Source organism: Schistocerca gregaria, unplaced genomic scaffold, assembly GCF_023897955.1.
Source record: "Schistocerca gregaria isolate iqSchGreg1 unplaced genomic scaffold, iqSchGreg1.2 ptg000866l, whole genome shotgun sequence".
Lineage (NCBI taxonomy): Eukaryota > Metazoa > Arthropoda > Insecta > Orthoptera > Acrididae > Schistocerca > Schistocerca gregaria.
The window spans coordinates 5,001-15,000 of NW_026062228.1; the positions used below are offsets into that span (position 1 = coordinate 5,001).

Consider the following 10,000-nt stretch of genomic DNA (forward strand, 5'->3'; position numbering starts at 1 on the left):
TGCTGTCTTAAGCAACCAACGCCTTTCATGGTTTCCCATGAGCGTCGATTCGGGCGCCTTAACTCGGCGTTTGGTTCATCCCACAGCGCCAGTTCTGCTTACCAAAAGTGGCCCACTTGGCACTCCGATCCGAGTCGTTTGCTCGCGGCTTCAGCATATCAAGCAAGCCGGAGATCTCACCCATTTAAAGTTTGAGAATAGGTTGAGGTCGTTTCGGCCCCAAGGCCTCTAATCATTCGCTTTACCGGATGAGACTCGTACGAGCACCAGCTATCCTGAGGGAAACTTCGGAGGGAACCAGCTACTAGATGGTTCGATTAGTCTTTCGCCCCTATACCCAGCTCCGACGATCGATTTGCACGTCAGAATCGCTACGGACCTCCATCAGGGTTTCCCCTGACTTCGTCCTGGCCAGGCATAGTTCACCATCTTTCGGGTCCCAACGTGTACGCTCTAGGTGCGCCTCACCTCGCAATGAGGACGAGACGCCCCGGGAGTGCGGAGGCCGCCGCCCCGTGAAGGGCGGGGAAGCCCCATCCTCCCTCGGCCCGCGCAAGGCGAGACCTTCACTTTCATTACGCCTTTAGGTTTCGTACAGCCCAATGACTCGCGCACATGTTAGACTCCTTGGTCCGTGTTTCAAGACGGGTCGTGAAATTGTCCAAAGCTGAAGCGCCGCTGACGGGAGCGATTATTCCGCCCGAGAGCATCCCGAGCCAACAGCGGCGCGGGTCCGGGGCCGGGCCAGGTAGGTCCGTCATCCGGGAAGAACCGCGCGCGCTTGCCGGGAGCCCGAGCGCCCAAAGGGGCGAATCGACTCCTCCAGATATACCGCCGAGCAGCCAGCCAGGACACCGGGGCTCTGCCCAACAGACGCGAACCGAGGCCCGCGGAAGGACAGGCTGCGCACCCGGGCCGTAGGCCGGCACCCAGCGGGTCGCGACGTCCTACTAGGGGAGAAGTGCGGCCCACCGCACACCGGAACGGCCCCACCCCGCGGCGAGTGGAAAGGCAACCGGACACGACCCCGCCGCGGATTGCTCCGCGCGGGCGGCCGGCCCCATCTGCCGAGGGCGGGGGCCAGTGGCCGGATGGGCGTGAATCTCACCCGTTCGACCTTTCGGACTTCTCACGTTTACCCCAGAACGGTTTCACGTACTTTTGAACTCTCTCTTCAAAGTTCTTTTCAACTTTCCCTCACGGTACTTGTTCGCTATCGGTCTCGTGGTCATATTTAGTCTCAGATGGAGTTTACCACCCACTTGGAGCTGCACTCTCAAGCAACCCGACTCGAAGGAGAGGTCCCGCCGACGCTCGCACCGGCCGCTACGGGCCTGGCACCCTCTACGGGCCGTGGCCTCATTCAAGTTGGACTTGGGCTCGGCGCGAGGCGTCGGGGTAGTGGACCCTCCCAAACACCACATGCCACGACAGGCGGCAGCCTGCGGGGTTCGGTGCTGGACTCTTCCCTGTTCGCTCGCCGCTACTGGGGGAATCCTTGTTAGTTTCTTTTCCTCCGCTTAGTAATATGCTTAAATTCAGCGGGTAGTCTCGCCTGCTCTGAGGTCGTTGTACGAGGTGTCGCACGCCACACCGCCAGCCGGCTGTGCACGCTACCGAGAAAGTACCGGTATGCGAACCGCCAGGCGACGGGCGCGCATCGCACGTTTAAGGAGACGCGGCCGGCCACACAGGCGACCACGACACTCCCACGTCTCCGAAGCGGGACAAACGCCGCGCGCTTCAGTATACGTAGCCGACCCTCAGCCAGACGTGGCCCGGGAACGGAATCCATGGACCGCAATGTGCGTTCGAAACGTCGATGTTCATGTGTCCTGCAGTTCACATGTCGACGCGCAATTTGCTGCGTTCTTCATCGACCCACGAGCCGAGTGATCCACCGTCCTGGGTGATCTTTTCCTTTTCAGTCTCCCACTGTCTCTTTCAAGACAGTAGCATTTGCGGGACTGAGGCGTCTGACGGCCCCTGTTCCACTATTTTTTTTGTGTCCAACGGCCTCACAGCCGATGGGCGTCGTACGGCTCCACACCGGAGCGGACAGGCACTCGGGCGAACGTCATTCAAAACCGGCGCCAGGCGCCAGGTACCGCAGGCCAGCCGCTCCAGAGCTTCAGCGCTCGTACCACACAACAACAACACTTCCGCTAGTTTTGAGAGGCACGCGTGGTTCCGCACGCGGCGCACGGCCACTGCCGTACAGGTAGCGTGTTGCGCGACACGACACGCACATCGAAAGACATGCAGTCTAGTCGGTAATGATCCTTCCGCAGGTTCACCTACGGAAACCTTGTTACGACTTTTACTTCCTCTAAATGATCAAGTTTGGTCATCTTTCCGGTAGCATCGGCAACGACAGAGTCGATGCCGCGTACCAGTCCGAAGACCTCACTAAATCATTCAATCGGTAGTAGCGACGGGCGGTGTGTACAAAGGGCAGGGACGTAATCAACGCGAGCTTATGACTCGCGCTTACTGGGAATTCCTCGTTCATGGGGAACAATTGCAAGCCCCAATCCCTAGCACGAAGGAGGTTCAGCGGGTTACCCCGACCTTTCGGCCTAGGAAGACACGCTGATTCCTTCAGTGTAGCGCGCGTGCGGCCCAGAACATCTAAGGGCATCACAGACCTGTTATTGCTCAATCTCGTGCGGCTAGAAGCCGCCTGTCCCTCTAAGAAGAAAAGTAATCGCTGACAGCACGAAGGATGTCACGCGACTAGTTAGCAGGCTAGAGTCTCGTTCGTTATCGGAATTAACCAGACAAATCGCTCCACCAACTAAGAACGGCCATGCACCACCACCCACCGAATCAAGAAAGAGCTATCAATCTGTCAATCCTTCCGGTGTCCGGGCCTGGTGAGGTTTCCCGTGTTGAGTCAAATTAAGCCGCAGGCTCCACTCCTGGTGGTGCCCTTCCGTCAATTCCTTTAAGTTTCAGCTTTGCAACCATACTTCCCCCGGAACCCAAAAGCTTTGGTTTCCCGGAGGCTGCCCGCCGAGTCATCGGAGGAACTGCGGCGGATCGCTGGCTGGCATCGTTTATGGTTAGAACTAGGGCGGTATCTGATCGCCTTCGAACCTCTAACTTTCGTTCTTGATTAATGAAAACATACTTGGCAAATGCTTCCGCTTCTGTTCGTCTTGCGACGATCCAAGAATTTCACCTCTAACGTCGCAATACGAATGCCCCCGCCTGTCCCTATTAATCATTACCTCGGGTTCCGAAAACCAACAAAATAGAACCGAGGTCCTATTCCATTATTCCATGCACACAGTATTCAGGCGGGCTTGCCTGCTTTAAGCACTCTAATTTGTTCAAAGTAAACGTGCCGGCCCACCGAGACACTCAACAAAGAGCACCCTGGTAGGATTTAAACGGGGTCCGCCTCGGGACGCGAAAGCACCCCTTCGGCTCGCCCCACCGGCAGGACGTCCCACGATACATGCCAGTTAAACACCGACGGGCGGTGAACCAACAGCGTGGGACACAAATCCAACTACGAGCTTTTTAACCGCAACAACTTTAATATACGCTATTGGAGCTGGAATTACCGCGGCTGCTGGCACCAGACTTGCCCTCCAATAGATACTCGTTAAAGGATTTAAAGTGTACTCATTCCGATTACGGGGCCTCGGATGAGTCCCGTATCGTTATTTTTCGTCACTACCTCCCCGTGCCGGGAGTGGGTAATTTGCGCGCCTGCTGCCTTCCTTGGATGTGGTAGCCGTTTCTCAGGCTCCCTCTCCGGAATCGAACCCTGATTCCCCGTTACCCGTTACAACCATGGTAGGCGCAGAACCTACCATCGACAGTTGATAAGGCAGACATTTGAAAGATGCGTCGCCGGTACGAGGACCGTGCGATCAGCCCAAAGTTATTCAGAGTCACCAAGGCAAACGGACCAGACAAGCCAATCCGATTGGTTTTGATCTAATAAAAGCGTCCCTTCCATCTCTGGTCGGGACTCTGTTTGCATGTATTAGCTCTAGAATTACCACAGTTATCCAAGTAACGTGGGTACGATCTAAGGAACCATAACTGATTTAATGAGCCATTCGCGGTTTCACCTTAATGCGGCTTGTACTGAGACATGCATGGCTTAATCTTTGAGACAAGCATATGACTACTGGCAGGATCAACCAGGGAGCTGCGTCAACTAGAGCTGAGCAGCCGGCCGCCCGGGAGTGTGTCCCGGGGGCCCGCGCGAACACGCAAGCGTCCGCTCAATTATTCTGCAAACAGGAGGAGGCCGAGCTCCCCTGCACGATACACCTCGAAACCCTCTCAGGTCCCGGCGGCGCGCAGCGCCGTCCTAGGTACTTGGTCGGTTTCGAGAGAGGCGCAATCGCCCGGAGTTAGGCGAGTAGACGGTTTTAGTGCGAACACCCTTGCTCCCAACTGAGCTTGCCGCTGCCGACAGAGGCCCGGGAGCGTGCTGTCGTGGCATTGCCGGCGGGAGACAACACGCGCCACCTATGGTGACCGGCAGCTCCAACGCCAGCGCCACACAAGGGCAAAGCCCCACTTGGGTGCAGAAGCGAACTCTCCCAGCACAGCGCACGCGCCAACACGTCCGCACAACTGCGATACAAACCACCTGCGAGAACCGCTGGGGCGACCGAGCAGCAGACGGCGTCGCGGCGCCGAGTGCCAGGCGGCGGCGCATCCTCAACGCACACAGTCCTCAATCAGACCAGCACACTGCAGATGTCCACCGCGCTTCGCACCGGGCTCGGCTGAACCAACTTTGGCCGCCAGGCGCCGCGTGCAGGGTGCGCCGCAGCGTAGCTGCGCCGCCTGCCGGGCCCGTCGGCTGGCGCTCCTGCCACTCGGCGCCCCCCACCAGCCGCCTGTTGCGCGTGCGCCCACGCAGCGCGCGGCCAACACGCCGGGCGGCCCCCCTTCACCGGCCGGGAACAGTCCCACCAAGCCACCGCCGCGTATCGCTTCATACCCACATGGGCCTAGTCACGCGTGTGGATGTGGCGGGTACCGCTGAAACAACCGGTTAATAGCTGTACCGATCGTCGCCATCACAGATTCACCTCCAGCGTGAACAACCGCTCAACAACGGATTTCCAGTTCATTTGCGTATCTTGGGCAGTAAACGTAGATGTCCACCTACATTTGCGAATTCAACAATTCTTGCATGCCAGGATGTCATGTGTCACGACACGCTACATCAGACCACATACACACTGCGACATGTGCAGAAGAGAACACGTGGAAGGTGGCCCGCGCACGTATGCGATGTACCTTCCGCGATCCACTGTCAACCGGCATCTGCGGCATGTCCCAGATATGGAACGCGGTCCACCAGGGTAGCACTTTGTGTGAGGCAATACGACAAAGTCGGAATACACGCGTCACTACATCAGACGGCTCACGCTGACCTGACCTGACCTGACTCACCGCACCACCACCCCCAGCGACCCAGGGTGACATACAATGCGTTCGTACGTTCCTCCCACACGCCTCTACGGCGTACCACAGTGCAACCTAGCTGTTATTGGGAGACGAGACAAGTAGCATCAAGCACAACATATGGAAATTGAGATTCGACACCGTTGGGCACAGCCAGCGTACGGTCACACGTATCACACTACTTCACTCTGTACGTAACGACCGATGATCGGTACAGCGTGTGGGTTACGCGTACGACATCAGCGGACAATGGACACAGACCATACCACGACGTACACTGAGGGCGTCGACATCTGAATGCAACTGAACAGCTGCGAGGCTCATTTAACACTCAAACGCCAGACCGACCAGCTTGAGAGGACAGAGACACAAAGAGGGGGACAGAGGGGGACAGAGGGGGGGGAGGGGGGGGGGTCGGCGATATAGTCCTATTGCAGTACAATTGACAGTGGATAGCAGGAATATGTGGAAAGTAAGCAACACTCGCAAGACATCTACATGAGGATAACAACGACACCAGAGATTCCGAGCAGTGAACTATGTTAGGCAAAGGGACAACGTGGGTTAGGTTAAGGGACAACGTGGGTTAGGTTAAGGGACAACGTGGGTTAGGTTAAGGGACAACGTGGGTTAGGTTAAGGGACAACGTGGGTTAGGTTAAGGGACAACGTGGGTTAGGTTAAGGGACAACGTGGGTTAGGTTAAGGGACAACGTGGGTTAGGTTAAGGGACAACGTGGGTTAGGTTAAGGGACAACGTGGGTTAGGTTAAGGGACAACGTGGGTTAGGTTAAGGGACAACGTGGGTTAGGTTAAGGGACAACGTGGGTTAGGTTAAGGGACAACGTGGGTTAGGTTAAGGGACAACGTGGGTTAGGTTAAGGGACAACGTGGGTTAGGTTAAGGGACAACGTGGGTTAGGTTAAGGGACAACGTGGGTTAGGTTAAGGGACAACGTGGGTTAGGTTAAGGGACAACGTGGGTTAGGTTAAGGGACAACGTGGGTTAGGTTAAGGGACAACGTGGGTTAGGTTAAGGGACAACGTGGGTTAGGTTAAGGGACAACGTGGGTTAGGTTAAGGGACAACGTCGGTTAGGTTAAGGGACAACGTCGGTTAGGTTAAGGGACAACGTCGGTTAGGTTAAGGGACAACGTCGGTTAGGTTAAGGGACAACGTCGGTTAGGTTAAGGGACAACGTCGGTTAGGTTAAGGGACAACGTCGGTTAGGTTAAGGGACAACGTGGGTTAGGTTAAGGGACAACGTGGGTTAGGTTAAGGGACAACTTGAGTTAGGTTAAGGGACAACTTGAGTTAGGTTAAGGGACAAATTGAGTTAGGTTAAGGGACAAATTGAGTTAGGTTAAGGGACAAATTGAGTTAGGTTAAGGGACAAATTGAGTTAGGTTAAGGGACAACTTGAGTTAGGTTAAGGGACAAATTGAGTTAGGTTAAGGGACAAATTGAGTTAGGTTAAGGGACAAATTGAGTTAGGTTAAGGGACAAATTGAGTTAGGTTAAGGGACAACTTGAGTTAGGTTAAGGGACAACTTGAGTTAGGTTAAGGGACAACTTGAGTTAGGTTAAGGGACAACTTGAGTTAGGTTAAGGGACAACTTGAGTTAGGTTAAGGGACAACTTGAGTTAGGTTAAGGGACAACTTGAGTTAGGTTAAGGGACAACTTGAGTTAGGTTAAGGGACAACTTGAGTTAGGTTAAGGGACAACTTGAGTTAGGTTAAGGGACAACTTGAGTTAGGTTAAGGGACAACTTGAGTTAGGTTAAGGGACAACTTGAGTTAGGTTAAGGGACAACTTGAGTTAGGTTAAGGGACAACTTGAGTTAGGTTAAGGGACAACTTGAGTTAGGTTAAGGGACAACTTGAGTTAGGTTAAGGGACAACTTGAGTTAGGTTAAGGGACAACTTGAGTTAGGTTAAGGGACAACTTGAGTTAGGTTAAGGGACAACTTGAGTTAGGTTAAGGGACAACGTGGGTTAGGTTAAGGGACAAATTGAGTTAGGTTAAGGGACAACTTGAGTTAGGTTAAGGGACAACTTGAGTTAGGTTAAGGGACAACTTGAGTTAGGTTAAGGGACAACTTGAGTTAGGTTAAGGGACAACTTGAGTTAGGTTAAGGGACAACTTGAGTTAGGTTAAGGGACAACTTGAGTTAGGTTAAGGGACAACTTGAGTTAGGTTAAGGGACAACTTGAGTTAGGTTAAGGGACAACTTGAGTTAGGTTAAGGGACAACTTGAGTTAGGTTAAGGGACAACTTGAGTTAGGTTAAGGGACAACTTGAGTTAGGTTAAGGGACAACTTGAGTTAGGTTAAGGGACAACTTGAGTTAGGTTAAGGGACAACTTGAGTTAGGTTAAGGGACAACTTGAGTTAGGTTAAGGGACAACTTGAGTTAGGTTAAGGGACAACTTGAGTTAGGTTAAGGGACAACTTGAGTTAGGTTAAGGGACAACTTGAGTTAGGTTAAGGGACAACTTGAGTTAGGTTAAGGGACAAATTGAGTTAGGTTAAGGGACAAATTGAGTTAGGTTAAGGGACAAATTGAGTTAGGTTAAGGGACAAATTGAGTTAGGTTAAGGGACAAATTGAGTTAGGTTAAGGGACAAATTGAGTTAGGTTAAGGGACAAATTGAGTTAGGTTAAGGGACAAATTGAGTTAGGTTAAGGGACAAATTGAGTTAGGTTAAGGGACAAATTGAGTTAGGTTAAGGGACAAATTGAGTTAGGTTAAGCGATAATCTGGTACAGCCACAGTTAGGTTAAGCGATAATCTGGTACAGCCACAGTTAGGTTAAGCGATAATCTGGTACAGCCACAGTTAGGTTAAGCGATAATCTGGTACAGCCACAGTTAGGTTAAGCGATAATCTGGTACAGCCACAGTTAGGTTAAGCGATAAACTGGTACAGCCACAGTTAGGTTAAGCGATAAACTGGTACAGCCACAGTTAGGTTAAGCGATAAACTGGTACAGCCACAGTTAGGTTAAGCGATAAACTGGTACAGCCACAGTTAGGTTAAGCGATAAACTGGTACAGCCACAGTTAGGTTAAGCGATAAACTGGTACAGCCACAGTTAGGTTAAGCGATAAACTGGTACAGCCACAGTTAGGTTAAGCGATAAACTGGTACAGCCACAGTTAGGTTAAGCGATAAACTGGTACAGCCACAGTTAGGTTAAGCGATAAACTGGTACAGCCACAGTTAGGTTAAGCGATAATCTGGTACAGCCACAGTTAGGTTAAGCGATAATCTGGTACAGCCACAGTTAGGTTAAGCGATAAACTGGTACAGCCACAGTTAGGTTAAGCGATAAACTGGTACAGCCACAGTTAGGTTAAGCGATAATCTGGTACAGCCACAGTTAGGTTAAGCGATAATCTGGTACAGCCACAGTTAGGTTAAGCGATAAACTGGTACAGCCACAGTTAGGTTAAGCGATAAACTGGTACAGCCACAGTTAGGTTAAGCGATAAACTGGTACAGCCACAGTTAGGTTAAGCGATAAACTGGTACAGCCACAGTTAGGTTAAGCGATAAACTGGTACAGCCACAGTTAGGTTAAGCGATAAACTGGTACAGCCACAGTTAGGTTAAGCGATAAACTGGTACAGCCACAGTTAGGTTAAGCGATAAACTGGTACAGCCACAGTTAGGTTAAGCGATAAACTGGTACAGCCACAGTTAGGTTAAGCGATAAACTGGTACAGCCACAGTTAGGTTAAGCGATAAACTGGTACAGCCACAGTTAGGTTAAGCGATAAACTGGTACAGCCACAGTTAGGTTAAGCGATAAACTGGTACAGCCACAGTTAGGTTAAGCGATAAACTGGTACAGCCACAGTTAGGTTAAGCGATAAACTGGTACAGCCACAGTTAGGTTAAGCGATAAACTGGTACAGCCACAGTTAGGTTAAGCGATAAACTGGTACAGCCACAGTTAGGTTAAGCGATAAACTGGTACAGCCACAGTTAGGTTAAGCGATAAACTGGTACAGCCACAGTTAGGTTAAGCGATAAACTGGTACAGCCACAGTTAGGTTAAGCGATAAAGTTGGTTAAATTTGGTATTGTGTGGGAAGGGGGCAGAGAGAGAGGGGGGGGGGTGGATAGTGGTGGCAGTACACGGATGCCTGAGTCACCGTCAGATACGTCACGTCGGTTCGATGCTTGTAGCAAGAGGCTGGCGGATGTGTGTCTCTCACTTCTGCAATTTTTCATGTGGTATAACACGAGGGCGGGGGATGATATTTGGTGCCCCTCTGTGTAGGATGTGTGTTGGTGGTGTTGATTTATCTGAGCAATGGTAGTTGTCGGAGGAGTGGGGTATTGTGCTTTTATAGGTGGACCTACTGCTCTGGTTATCATAGTGTCGACGGTGCAATGTGGCAGAGAGGATGCACTCGACATTGTCGCATTCCAGATGTTTACGTATTGTGTGTCTCCGTTGCAGGCCGAGAGTGGTGCATGTTCGAGTGTCTGGCTGACGTGCGATTCACGTTGTGTGCCCAGTCTTACAGCACGTATAGGGACATTC

At 52.1% G+C, this 10,000-nt stretch overlaps 3 non-coding genes across 3 annotated transcripts in view; all 3 read right to left on the reverse strand.

Annotated features, from left to right (window-relative positions):
* Nucleotides 1–1,569, reverse strand: part of LOC126323707 (large subunit ribosomal RNA) — a 4,222-nt gene extending 2,653 nt beyond the window's left edge. The window contains exon 1 of the ribosomal RNA XR_007559645.1: nt 1–1,569. This exon is cut by the window's left edge and continues 2,653 nt beyond it. This is a non-coding gene — a ribosomal RNA (large subunit ribosomal RNA).
* Nucleotides 1,570–1,757: 188 nt separating this feature from the next.
* Nucleotides 1,758–1,912, reverse strand: LOC126323705 (5.8S ribosomal RNA). The gene has a single exon (XR_007559643.1). It is a non-coding gene; the product is annotated as a 5.8S ribosomal RNA (ribosomal RNA).
* Nucleotides 1,913–2,274: 362 nt separating this feature from the next.
* Nucleotides 2,275–4,167, reverse strand: LOC126323714 (small subunit ribosomal RNA). Its single transcript, XR_007559652.1, has one exon. It is a non-coding gene; the product is annotated as a small subunit ribosomal RNA (ribosomal RNA).
* Nucleotides 4,168–10,000: the final 5,833 nt, after the last annotated feature.